Consider the following 14258-nt stretch of genomic DNA (forward strand, 5'->3'; position numbering starts at 1 on the left):
TATAATATAATATAATATAATATAATATAATATAATATAATATAATATAATATAATATAATATAATATAATAAACTGACATATATATTTGACAGTAAAAACATCTACAGTAGTATAAAATTACCCCAACATTATGAAACTAAACTCCACCATCAGAGGACATAGAGCAGAAGAAATACTCCTGAAAGCTCAAAAATGTCAAGATTTGGAGGTCTTTGGCTTTGTTTTTGTGTGAGGTTTATTGTTTCTTGAATTCTGTTATTTGGTTCCTGTGTTTAGTTTTGTTATTTGGTGTGTTGCTCCCTGTGGAGTTTGTGTTCCCTATCATCATTCACCTTTCCTCTGCTCAGTACCTGTCAGCCTTAATCACCCACACCTGTCCTTTGTTTCTTATCAGTCACCTGTGTCCACTTACAATCACACTCAGCCTTTAAAACCTGTTCATCTACTTCAATTCCCTGCTGGTTCATTATCACTCCTATGTGCTGTTCATTTTTTCCTCGTGTCTCGCCTCTCGTGTTTATTCCAACCCTGGATTTTGTAAGTCCTTGTTATAGTTTTTCTTGGAGATCTGTCTCTGCTTGCATTTGAGTTAAAAACCATCCACCATCCACCTAACCGTGACAAAAACAAGCTGCTTAGTGAGAAAATAAGACAGATCTACTTCACCATTGAAGCGCTCTCACATGAAATGGACCAAACCTGCCAGAAGCTGTCTACACTTCTGCCTCGAACTCTGATAGGAGAAGTGTCTAGAGTTGTTGAAAGGCCCAGTTGTCACAACATCAGAAGAGCAAGGAACGTCAAAAAGGTAAGTTCTTAAAATTACAACAGAGCGCTGTTTCTTCATCACAAACCAGTTGTTGAACTAATCACTGCCACTGATTCCGCTGTTAGGAACAACAACCTGACGAAAACAGAGGCTGAACAAAAATACCAGCTACCCTCTCCAGTGCCAAGCCACCTCCTTCAAATCTCACGCCACAGGAAAGGAAAGCTATAACATCGCTCAGCCAGAACCAAAACATCACCACGTTGCCAGCTAACAAAGGAAGATGCACAGTATTCGTCAACACTTCTAATTACCAGGAGAAAAAAAACTACATTACTGAGCGACTGCACCACCTAAAAGACCTTAAAGAGGGACCCAACCAGCACCTACAAAAATAAGGTCAAAGACTACCTGCAAAACTATGACAAAGACCAAACAATCAGTTGATCATTATAGTACAGATTATACCCGAGGGAAGCCACTCCCTGTCTATATGGACTTCCCAAAACACACAAAGAAGGAACAATACTCATACCCATTGTCAGCAGCATGAACTGTGACATAAAATGTTGCAAAATATCTTTCCGGTGTTTTAGCTCCTCTTGTTGGAAAGGCTCCACATCACATAGAGAACTACATTGATTTTACCAACAAAGTTCAACGTTTGAAGCTAGCTCCAGGAGAAACCCTGTCACGTCTCTCTTCACTTGCATACCCAGATCAGAAGCATTGGAAACCATCAAAAAACGACTTCTACAAGACAACGACTAAACCGACAAGACGAACTTCACCCCAGACCAGCTCTGCACCCTGCTGGACCTCTGTCTTTCCACCACTTATTTTAGGTATAATGACAGTTTTTACAGACAGAAGCATGGTTGTGCCATGGGATCTCTGTACCTCCGGACCTCTGTACACGGACAATATGGAACAAAGAGCTCCGAACTCCTTTGAGGGAACAACACTGAGCCACTGGTTCAGATATGTGGACGATATCTGGATCAAAATCCAAGCCAAGGAAGTAGAAGTGTTTATGAGACACATCAGCTCTGTTGACTTTTGCCGATGCACCACCCTCGGCTCACTTCCGGTCCTTTTATCCAAGAGGATGGAGAACTCAGACAATTTACCCTTTAAAAAAATATGCTACGAAAGAACTAGAGTTTAACTATTTATTCCAATAAGGCAGAAAATTGTTACAAGGCCAACCCTGGGACTTCTGTCTACCACATCTTATGGATGAAGCAGAGAGAAGCCCGAAACAAAGGACTCGTTGACTCGTATAGGAACTAGGCTCCGCCAGACACAGTGGGCCAGAGCACCACTTAATCATGATATCATTAATCATATTATCTGTCACCAAAAAACTGACTTTAACTGGTTCAAGCAAGTGATTCTGTGGCTATAATGTTATCTTGATGTGTGCAGCGGCCATCAGTAAACTGCTCATGATATGGCGGGCTTTGACACAGCCAATAAAGGCGGATGAGCAACTGATTTTCCTGTTTCTTTTTAGTACTTAGTACTTATTATAGAACATATTTAACATGACAACAACATCAAGTTACCCAGAGAGGATGCTAATGACAACAAGCTGCCGTTTTTGAACTTTTTGGTTCACATGGAAAGCGAGGACAGCCTCAGCATTGAGATCTACAGGAAACCAACCCAAACAGATCAGTATCTTCTGTAAGACTCTCACCACCCACTGGAATGCAAACTCTCTGTCACCAGAACTCCACATCATTAGGCTGAACACTTCCCCAAGAAGACAGAAGGAAAGGAAAAGGAACCATAACACATTAAAAAAACACTCCAAACATATGGATATCCTAATTAGGCTTTTGTCAAGTCAGCAAGGAAATCTAAAAAAACATGCCACTGAGCAGAATAAGGAGACGAACAAATGGAAAAACATTGTTATTCCTCATATTGCTGGAGTATCTGAAAAACTCAGAAGGATTTTCTCCAAACACAACATCCCGGTGCACAAACTGAGCGGTGTGGTGTCTACAGGAATGTCCAGAGGTCTATCCTGGAGAAACCAAACAGCCTCTCCACAGACGCATGGCTCAACACAGGAGAGCAAATCTTCAGGACAAGACTCAGCTGTTCACCTACACCTCAAGGATAAGGGACACTCTTTTGAGGACCAAAATGTTCATATTTTGGACAAAGACAGATGGTTTGAGATGGGGGTAAAGGAAGCCATTTAAGTTAAATGAGTGAAACCAACTTTAAGCTGGTCTCAGATTTCAGCATTCAAATACCTATAATGGACCATTAAGCCGGATACCCAGACAGTTTCACTCCAATCAGCATCTTCATTCATGTGACCAGAGTGGCCCATCTGTGAGTCAGGCTAACAAAGACAGTAACCAGTCTCTATTGTTAGGAGAGTGAGGGTAATCTGCATGTGAATCTATCTTACAGAACAGAAAAGCTTAAACACAACCTCTGCTTTTTGAATTGAGAAAGCTCCTCGGATGAGAAGTGAAACGTCATCAACTACAGAACAGAAGTCCAGTTGTTTTAGTTTTCAAACCTTTTTTAGATTTACTATGTCCTGGATGACTGAGAATCTACACCATCATACTAAACTGATGTTTACCATCTTATGAAGTCAGTTCCTAAGTCCTGTTTGTGTACTTCCTTCCTTCTTTCGACTACAGTCAGTTTACTACTGCAGTCTGGCAGAAGAGGAGAAATTTTACAAATCTAGCATTTTTTCTGTACTTGACTCATGTGATATGACTTTGAATATTAAACAAACTGTACTAAACAAAGTGCACAAATATGCAAATGTGTTCAAGGTGTTCAGGACAGATGCATATAACTGGGTGTTACAAAATCAGATCATTTAACAAGTGAAACAGCATTCATTGAATCACATTAGCAAATTATGTCCCATTACCAACCCTATGTGATGAAACTGTAAACACAGTTACATCCAATCAGACTAGTTAAACATTACACTTCATGTGTCTTAGTTTCAGGACCAAAACAGACCAAATGCATGAAAGCAAAACAAATAAACTATATACTTTCAACAATCATGCAACATACATACCAACCATATTGTTTGGTGTGTGTGTTTTAGTTTTACATCTGTAAAATCACCTAACTTACAGCCAATTTTAAGTTGGCTATGACAAAAGATGGGCAATAAAGTTTATTTTTTTGTCCTGTCTATGTTCATGTTAGCAAAATATCTCATGAACCACTAAACCGATTTTAATGAAACACTCAGGAAGTAATCAGTGAATGTACATCTACTGGTTAACTTCCAATTCAAGATGGCCATCACAGCTAATTTAACTTAGACAACACAAAACTGGTTTTAACTCAATCAAATGTACATACAGTATATTGAGCTATAGCTTGAAGTGGAAGTACGAAAGTCATTAGCAGCACAAACTAAAACTTTCAAATTTGATTGGTTCCATTGTGTCACTTTGAGTCCATTACTATTATGATATAAAACGTGATAATGCTGTTTAATTATTTAGCGGAAATATTATTGTGTTGTTCTGAAAGCATATCTAAAGAAACAATTAGGGTGTGATGGGTAGAGTAGAGTTCCATATCCGGGAAAATTGCACACTAGAAAAACAGGATGTCAGAATAAAGAATTACATTCGATCAGAAATCACCACAGCTTTGTTTTCATGATTGTTCTGTCAATCATGATATACTTATGTACACTATATTGCCAAATGTATTTGCTTATCTTCCTAACATACACATATGAACTTGAGTGACATCCCATTCTTGATCCAAAGGATTTAATGTAATGTTGTCCCACGCTTTGCAGCCATAACAGCTTCAACTCTTCTGCGAAGGCTTTCCTCAAGGTTAAGGAGTGTGTTTATTCTGAATTTTTGACTCTACTTCTAGAAGAACATTTGCAAGGTCAGACACTGTTGGACAGAAGGCCTGGCACACGATCTCTGCTCTAATTCATCCCAAAGATGTTCTGTGCAGGCCAGTCAAGTTCTCCCACACCAAACAAGCTCATCCATGTCTTTGTTTTGAGCATTGGTGGAATGTCATGTTGGAACAGGAAGAGGACATCCCCAAACAGCATGAAAATGTCCAAAATTGTCTTGGTATGGTGAAGCATTAAGAGTTCCTTTTTTAACTGGAACTAAGTGGTCAAGCCCAACTCCTGAAAAACAGCCCCACACCAGAATCCTCCCTCCACCAAACTTTACATTTGGTACAATGGAGTCAGACAAGTATTAATCTCATGGCAACCGCCAAACCCAGACTCCTACATCAGATTGCCAGACAGAGAAGCGTAATCTGTCACTCCAGAGAACATGTCTCAACTGCTCTAGAGTCCAGTGGTGACATGCTTTACTCCACTGCATCCAACGCTTTACACTTGGTGATGGAAGACTTGGATGCAGCTGTTCGACCATGGAAACCTATTCCATGAAGCTCTCTACGCTGTTCTTGAGCTAATCTGAAGGCCACATGAAGCTTGGAGGTCTGTAGCTGTTGACTCTGCAGAATGTTGGTGACCTCTGTGCTCTATGCTCCTCAGCATCTGATCTGTGATTTTACGTGGCCTACCACCTCGTGGCCAAGTTACTGTCGTTCCCAATCACTTCCACTTTGTTTTGATACCACTAACAGTCGACTGTGGAAGACTTATTGCACAGGTGGCATCCTATCACGGTACCATGCTGGAATTCACAGAGCTCCTGAGAGCGACCCATTATTTCCCAAATGTTTGTAGAAGCAGTCTGCATGCTTAGGTGCTTTGATTTTAGACACCTGTGGCCACGGCAGTGATTGGAACACCTGAATTCAACAATTTCTTTGTTTAAGTGAGTGAATACATTTGGCAACAAAGTGTATTTTTGCACCTACAACTAAATGTGTGCTACAGTGATGTTCCTAAAAAAAAAGGAAGTGGTTTCTGTTGCATCATAAACTGTTGCTGAAACAAACTGGCAGCTACGTTCTGATCTCAAAAAAACGTCTACAGCAAAAGAACAGTTTCATAACACACGACAATGAACTAAAATGCTGATCCTTTACAAGTTAACCTGCTTTAAACTATTCTACAATATGTTATTGTGTGTATAAATGTGTCTGTGTGGTGAATACCGCACGGAGACGATAAGCATTTGCTGACCTCTTTACTCTGTGGTTCAACTCATCTCAAAACATCTTATGTAGGTTTTTGTTGAGTGATTGTGGAGAGCTGGTCGTAAGTAGCTGCACCACTTTACTCTTGTTTTTCAGACAGTTCTCACAGCACCTGTTGCTGCTTTTATTTATTTTTTTGCTTGTGGAAAATATTATTCATTCAAAGCCCAGCGTTCCTTGAGTGACTGCATATCACCTCTTCATGCAAGAGTTTTAAACTAAGATTATCCTATGATGAGAAGGGACAGAGTTATTGCCGTTTCGGTCAAACTTTGTAAATGATATTTTGAGCAACCTTACATGATGTTGCGAGATCTTGCAAGACGGATTTGCACCTGGAGTATGTGTTGTTGATGATTCTCAGCCACTACCACACCAAAGTTCAGATCAGTATCTGTGAAACTGGCCAAGTTAAAGCCTTTTTGGCCTTTTTGGTGTTTACCAATGTGGCTTAGCTGTGGTGACCATCTTAAATGTGATTATTTTATCTTTTTTTCTTGTGATCAGTATGTTGCCTCATAAAAAAAATAAAAATCTTGAAAAGAAAGTTTTTGAAATTTTCCAACCAAACTGCCTTTTATGTGATAAATGAAAGATAATCTGTTGATTGTTTCAAGTCAACTTGAAAACAGGCATTTCTGTTGTATATCAGTACTGAAAGACAAACATTTTGCAGGAGAAAAAGGTCAATTAATTAGATGTGCCCAAACTTTTCTCTGTACTTTTTTCAGTGATTTAGAGGTTGTATTTAGGAGCTTTAGGTGAATTACAATGCACATAAAATACATCTCTACTGGTTATACAAGATAAAAATTGATATGCAAATTAGGTTGTATATGCACACTTAAAACTGGGGTAAGACAACCCCATTTGTAACCCAGCACTGGGTGGAATTTGGACCAATCCAACAGGGTTAGTTTTAACTCAGCAGGGTTGGGTTAGTTTCACCCAGCATACTGTGTTAAGTTTTTTTTTTTGTTTTAACCAAAACTACTTGGGTAAAACGACAAATTTGTTGAATTAGAGCTGCCAAAAAGTGAAGTTAAAAATAACACCCCAAAATCTGTCTTAGATAATTGGATTAATATCAGCTAGCTTTGACCAACTAATGCTTTTTTAGGAACCCAAACTTACTATCTAGTGAAGTTGTTAACAAATTCAACAAGGTTAAACATTTTACTTTTTTGTTGGTTTTTTTACTGTCTTGTCTTAACTTATACATCTTAAAGCAGTGGTCCAGTCAAGTCCAAAGTGGTCAACTTCTGGTTTAAAATGGTGGACTGAAGAATGACACGGCTCATCTCCGACCCAACCACTGGGTCAAATGTTCTGATCTTTAACCCAGTAAATGAGTTACCAAAATTTTTAGTTTTTAGTGTGTAAGTACCTAAAAGATCAGCTACGTGAGGGGATCATTTCAGTAGGAGTTGAAACCAGACTCATTTCTTCATTTTCCAGACTGGGGGTGCGAAGGTGTGGGTGGGGCTGTTCCACTTGTCAGTAAAGGTGGGCCACACAGGGCAGGGTGTCAGTCTAACAGAAAGCAAACATAACCAGATCTTACAGGATTAAACAACGATGTCCTCACCCAGCATCTTAAAGAAACAGTACTTTGTTGTCATTGGTAACTAAAGTGATAAGAGAAGCAATGGCAGACCTTCATGTTCTTAAAGAAGTTTAAAACACGTAGATGTTGATTGTTTCCAATAACATATGTGTAAAAGTTTCAACTGCTTTAAAATGCGAGTGACAACTTTGTGGTCTCTACACACATAACTTCCCCATGTTTTGCAGAGTAAGATCTAAATGTGGTCACACCCTTTGGCCTACTGTGACTTCCTCTTCCCCCTTCAATGTCCTCACTGGACACAAAAATGCTTCTCTTATTTTATGTTTTTATGGGCAAATGATTTTACGACAAAGTTATCTTTGACAAACACTTTGTAAGTCACTTTTATGGTAAAGTGATCACTGAATCATTAAGTGAAATAAAAGAGGGATTTGGCCTACAGATCTAAACAGGTAGAGGAAGAGTCTAGCTTGGTTCAACAAAGTTTTCCAAAGATTTTAAGATTAAAACGAGCACGAGCAGGACGTTAAAAGGTTACAGAAGCTGCTTGCTCCACGAGTGGCAGAGAAGCCATATTGTTTCAGAGAAAAAGATAAATGGTAACCCTGTGTAATTATCTATTCTCACAAGAGTGCACATCAAAGTGCGCGCCGATGATTGCATATTATGCTCCAAGTCATTACTCTTCATTATTCTTCTGAAACTCATCACACATTCATCATTCTGGCTGTTCTGCTGGTTGCAGTCATGTCTGCCAGTTCTCACCACAGAAACCACGAAAGTCTTTATTCCAGTAAAATAACGAGGTCAGGTTTGTATTATTTGTGTCAGCTCTCACTCACTCACTCACTCCGGAGTTGTTGATTCTCACTTTCACCTACATGAACAAATGCAAAAAAAACCAAACACAGTTCTCAAATTTGACTGACTGGCTTCATGGGAATTGAGTTTATTGATCTCTAGGGGGCAGCATCCGCCCAGCAGATGAGGGAGAAGAAAGTCTGGACAGAATGAAAAGAGGAGAACGTCACCTCCTCTGCATTAAGCAGTCATTATTTCACTATTTACACTATTTTACATAGAGATGAAAAGTGACCAGGAAGGGACCGTTTATTAGCTGGTGAGTGCAGCCCAGCAGCCCAACAACTACTTTCTCATCAGTAAAGTTTTTGACATACAGCATTGTGTAAAAGTAAAAAAATATAAATTTTTAAAAACATTTTGCTTCTAATCAGATAGACTTTCTTTTAGTCCTTTAAAATTGTTCTAATCAGAAGCTCTCCAGATGTTCTAAGAGTCTTTTAAAACCTTTCTTTGGACTTTAGTTGCCTTTTCATTTGTTTTACATTTGTTCTTGGCAAGTGGAGGACAAAAGAAGAAGCGTCAGGCCTAAAATAAAATCATCTACAGCAGATGAACAGTAAAAGTCACGCCTTTAAGAAACAGGAAAGCATTCACTAAAGATGTGACACAAGGAGGAGTTTTATTTTTTTAGTGACTCAGCTGCTTTATTTCAAGTGTTTAGCTTTTAGCTCTTTGGGAAGCACCTTGTTGGTGCTAAAATATTATTTTATGTGCCATACTGATTTATATTTGATGATTTAAAAAAAAAAAATCAGTTTTGCTGGTAACAAAATGCCCAAAGATTCAGATTTAACTTGGTTCTTTGTTAAGTTGACTGTTATTCTCTTAAATTTAAGAGCCTTTTTATATCCGAATGAGTCATAAGTCAGAGAAACAAACAAAACAACGGTTGGGTACTGGACTGAAAATAGCTGAAAAAGCAGCAAAATTAAAAGAAAAAAAGTTTTTTTTAATGGACTACAGAAGATCTGAGGGACTGATCGGGACCACTTTAAAATATTACAAGAAAGTCTGGCAGCTTGGAAGCAAAGGATAAAAAAAAGAGGAATGACTCAGGATTTTCACAGAGACAGATAAAATTAGTGGCTGGTGATCATTTAACTTCCGTATCCGAGTTTGAAACAGGTTTGATTTATTTGTGGTACCTTAACATCTGACTTTTAATATGAAATACACTCTTAAAATATTGATTACAAAGGCTTTTTAAAAATTTCTTCAGCTGCTCCAAGCTCAGGTTTGTAGCTGGATGTAAAATGTGAGCAGAGCACAATCAGCCATTGGGTGGAGCTCAATGTTTAGTTTTCACTTCTTATGTTTCCTCCCATGAACGCCTCAATAATTTGTAGAAGCTTATTCACCATTAAAAAAACAAAAAGTGCTAAATTTGTTAAAAGAAATAAAACATCTATCAGGCTCTTTGATGGAAGGGAAGACTAGAACTTTCTCTTTTTTTACGTTTTCAAATGAACAAAAACAGACGACGCTTGCTTGATTTTGAAATGTTGACCCACTGAATCCAAATGTATTTCTTTTTTATCCATAAAAATACAAACATGAATCTATCTGTGTGTCTATTATTCTATATATTTCAGATTTCTTTTTGGTTCATTTCTTTCTAATTAATTCTTGTGCTTGCTTCCAGTATCTTTATGAAAGTCTTTAGCTGTGGGGTGTTTTTTATTTATTTATTTATTTATTTATTTTTTATTCACACTTGAATTGCTGTTTCCCTCCTCTGGCGCTTTCAGTTTGTCTGCAGCTTCTGAACATTCGCCCTGTGGGGAGCTGCAGTCAATTCATTATGAGGGAAATGCATTATTATGTTGTTGAGTGGAGAAAACATGAGATACAGTCTGAGATTTCCTTTCGGAGACAGTTGCTCTTGATGACTGAAAATGAAATATGAAAACATTGTGTGTGTGTGTGTGTGTGTGTGTGTGTGATTGAGAGTGCAGTCATCCCTGCATCCCTCTTTGATGGATAACTTTCCTCCCTCCTCTTGCCACGCGTTGGTTGTCACAGTGATGACGAGTGGCTTCCTCCTGCTTGTCTGGCGGGCGGTGGGATGTGACAGCTGCCAACATGTGTCTCACCCCACCCATCCAACCTTCCAGTTCAAATGATTAACTCCACTCTCATTGTCCATCGTCCCATTCCTCTCCGGAGCAGCTCGCAGCAGAGCATCTTAAATCACGAGCACGACTTCCTTTAGCACGGCGCTTCAGAAATAATAACAATATTGAAAACAGAAGCAGCAGTGACAAGAGTTATTACAACAACATCCAACAAAACAACTGAGTACAGACGGCACTCCACTCCAGATGGGCGCTTCCTGTGCCAGGCAGGAAATGGCACCGAGCTCCCTCGCCATCATTTTTCATTTTAGCGGATAACAGAGATGATCATCACTTCCTCTTTAGGCACATCCATTCCCCAAAATGCATGAGCTGTGATTTCATTTCATTTTGTTCTCCTGCTCTGCGCGGATCCCAGCTGAGTCGGCGAGAAACTGTGGGCATCCAGACTATAATTTGAGTTTAGCTTTTGCTCTCTGTGGTGTTTCTGAGTGGAGTTTGTCTGGGATGGACACAAATCGCACGTGTGAAATCAGACAGGGTTTACTCTGAACAATCTCAGTTTGAAGACAGACCTCCCAAGGTGAGGCCAAGAATAAAGTGAATTGCTGCATCATATAAGATCTTCAGCCTCAAAAACATATGCTACTACAATTTTATAAACTTTTACATTATGTTGAATTTCACATTACATGATTATTCCCCTGTTGGAAATGCCCCAGACTTGCTAGTTGCTGCCATAATTTGTGTTGCAAATAACCACCCAATTCTATGCCAATAACTGTGAAATGTGAAATTTACAGTGATAAAGGTGTACAAAAAGTATGTTTGAATAAATCACTTTAACATTAGTAAGATATGAGTTGTTTTAAAATGGCAGAAATCCACTTTGGTCTCAGCCCCCGCTCAGAGCAGAAATTAGCTCGTAAACTTGGTCAGAATTAAAGTTTATTTCTCCAAACTGAGGTCCCTCAAAGAGCTCTCTAGAACAGGTAGTATATTGATATATGTGCTTCAAACGAAAAAAAGTTGTCACAAAATGAACAAACAGCTAATACTTTAGACAAAACATCTATGTTAATTTAGCTTCCTGTTTGTTTTCGACAAGCACGCTTTCTGTGCAGGATTAACAAAACCATAGTCCCGCTTCTCCGATATATTTCTGCTTCTTTCATTTTAATTCTCCACACGGAAGTGAGCTGTGATGGAATCTACTTAATCAGATCTCCAAAATCACATTCATTTAATTTCATTTGACCTTTACTTTTCTCTAATGGTCTCTCGTGGTAAATATGACTTTTTGAAGAGAGTACAAATTGATACAGTAATCATGCTCAAATAACCAAAGTGGAAAATGAAGCTTTTAAAATTTTTGGGCAGGTTATTTATATATCCATGAATGCCTAACTTGTCAAAATTGCCTTAAAGAGCAACTAGATCTAGGCTGTTTTTATACTCTACCTTGGTGATGATTTAAAGTTTAGGACAGATCTTTAATTTTTATTTTTTTCGTTACTTCAAATGATGGTGGAGTGATCTAGACTTTGATTTAATGTCATGGCAAACAGAAATACTATAAAAAAACATTAAATATAATACTCTCACAAGATAAAAGAGGGATTAATAATGGACACAAATGACAAAAAACACCAGTTTAATGCATAAATGCATGTGTTTCTCTACCTGAATGCTTTGTAAATTGCATAAAATGTGTGTGTGTGCACATATGTGTGTGTGACTGAATTATCCCTTTTGCTGCACTGTGCAGATGATGCTCTCAGTTCTGCTGTGTAGGCCCTGTGTTGAACAGATGTCACGGTCGCTGATACTGTCCCCGTGCTGAGCGGGAACAAATTACAGGCCGATACACACACACACACACACACACACACACCCGAGAGCGCGCGCGCACACACACGTACACATGAACACACTGCAAATGTAACCTTCAGATTACAGATGGCCCCTATCACAGGCCGCTGCCTGGATTTGCAAGATGTAAATACTGAGAGGGTAATCCAGCGCAGAGAAGAGGAGGATGAGGGGGGAGTTCAACCTGGGTTGGGACAGGCAGCAGATGGTGGATGGTGTGTTTGTGTTTTATAGGGAATTTTAGATACTGACATTGGGATTATGGTAGTCTGCTTCTAAAGTGCCGCAGATGGACCTGCATCTCGTCTTCTCCATTTTGTTCTCCCCACAGGAAGCAGATGGATGAAAGCTTCGAAACGACACTTTTCATTGTCTTCTTGTCTATTTTGCACCAAGACAAAGTGTTGGGAACTTCAACTTAGATGCACACAAAAGTGGGCTAAAGAGAAAAAGAGGCATTTGCCAGATGAGCGAGGCCTTTTTTTCTCACTCAGAAGTCACAAGAATACAGCATGCCATTCTGGAAAACACTTTCTCCATCATATTATTTTTTTTTTCAGTTTCTCCATCTTGCTCCTCCCCTTCCTTCCCAATCCCCCCCCCCAACATACAGACACACACACACACACTTTTTGTCCCTGCTATAATTTCAGCTCTTTGCACGTCATTAGCAAGCCGGCGCCTAATGAATTTCTTATCTCGCTGAATTCAGTGGCTGTTGTGATAACATTTATTGTTTCCAGTTTCCCCATGCTGGAAGCAGCTGTGCTTGCGAGGAGGTGAGGAGAAAAGTGACAGGCCAATTTTTAGACAGACAGACTGATGATGGCGGAGGAAGGAAAAGGAAGCTCTCACCAGTTGTGGCATTATGGATACAAATAAAGCACCTTTCTCTCAGTATGGCACAAATAAATGCAATAAAGTGAGCGGCAGAAGTGGGTGGCGGCACACTGGGAGTGATGGTATAGAGAGCCATCAAGAAGAACTGGTGGTTACAAATGAGAGCAGAAAATGGTCAAACGAAAAGGAAATAATGAGGGAAAGAAACCTTGAAAGCAAAAAGAAAAACAAGAGTGTTTGAACAAGAAGAAGCTTAAAGATTATTAAACAAGAAGAGAGAGAAGAAAGAAAACAGGAGACAGATCGAAGGACAGAACGGCGGCAGATGGGAGTGTTCTGCTCTGTTACTAATGTTTCTCGCAAGAATTAAAGTCCAGGAAGGGGTTAGAGCACCGACACACACACTGACACTGTTAGCTCATTGTAGGTGTTACTGAGGGGCCCTGTAAACATCCACAACCCCCCACTGGCTTTCTCTCCGCCGTACTTAGTGACTTAGTGACCCATGCAACTCCTCAAACACATGGGCATCAGCCTCTGTGGTGCTGCTTGGTTGATCCAAAGTGTCACCCCTGCTAAATATGAACACACATACACACTGTAAGTGTTAAGCACATTTCTCTGACACCTTTCCTGATAAGAGAATGCATGAAGGGTGTGATGTGCAAAGGACACAGGGGGGGATTGAGAGAGGGGAAGAGAGATGGGGAATTGGACACCGAGCTAATATGAGTTGTGTCACATTGTCAGCACCGGCGTAATGTTGTGTCAAGACAGTTGTGCACCTGATTTATAAGTAATATGGTAGCACCACTGTGGTTTGGGAACTTGATTTTTTGTGTAATGATATCATATTTCATGAGATGCTGTGCCAGTGGCAGGCTGTGCTGCTGTGCTTTCTTATATTTTGTTTACCCCATGTTTTAAAGCCATTTTAGGACATTATAGAACAAGGATTGCTTTTTTTATTTTTATTGCCAAGCCAGTTAGAGGGTGCAGGCCTTTCATAAACCAGCTTTGTGATCTTCTTTATTGTAGGCAGTGGGAGGAAAACACGTCCGTTCAAAATCCACAGTGGGTGCTGGACCAAAAATAGAACACAAGGT

This window comes from Kryptolebias marmoratus, linkage group LG10 (assembly GCF_001649575.2).
Source record: "Kryptolebias marmoratus isolate JLee-2015 linkage group LG10, ASM164957v2, whole genome shotgun sequence".
Classification (NCBI taxonomy): Eukaryota; Metazoa; Chordata; class Actinopteri; order Cyprinodontiformes; family Rivulidae; genus Kryptolebias; species Kryptolebias marmoratus.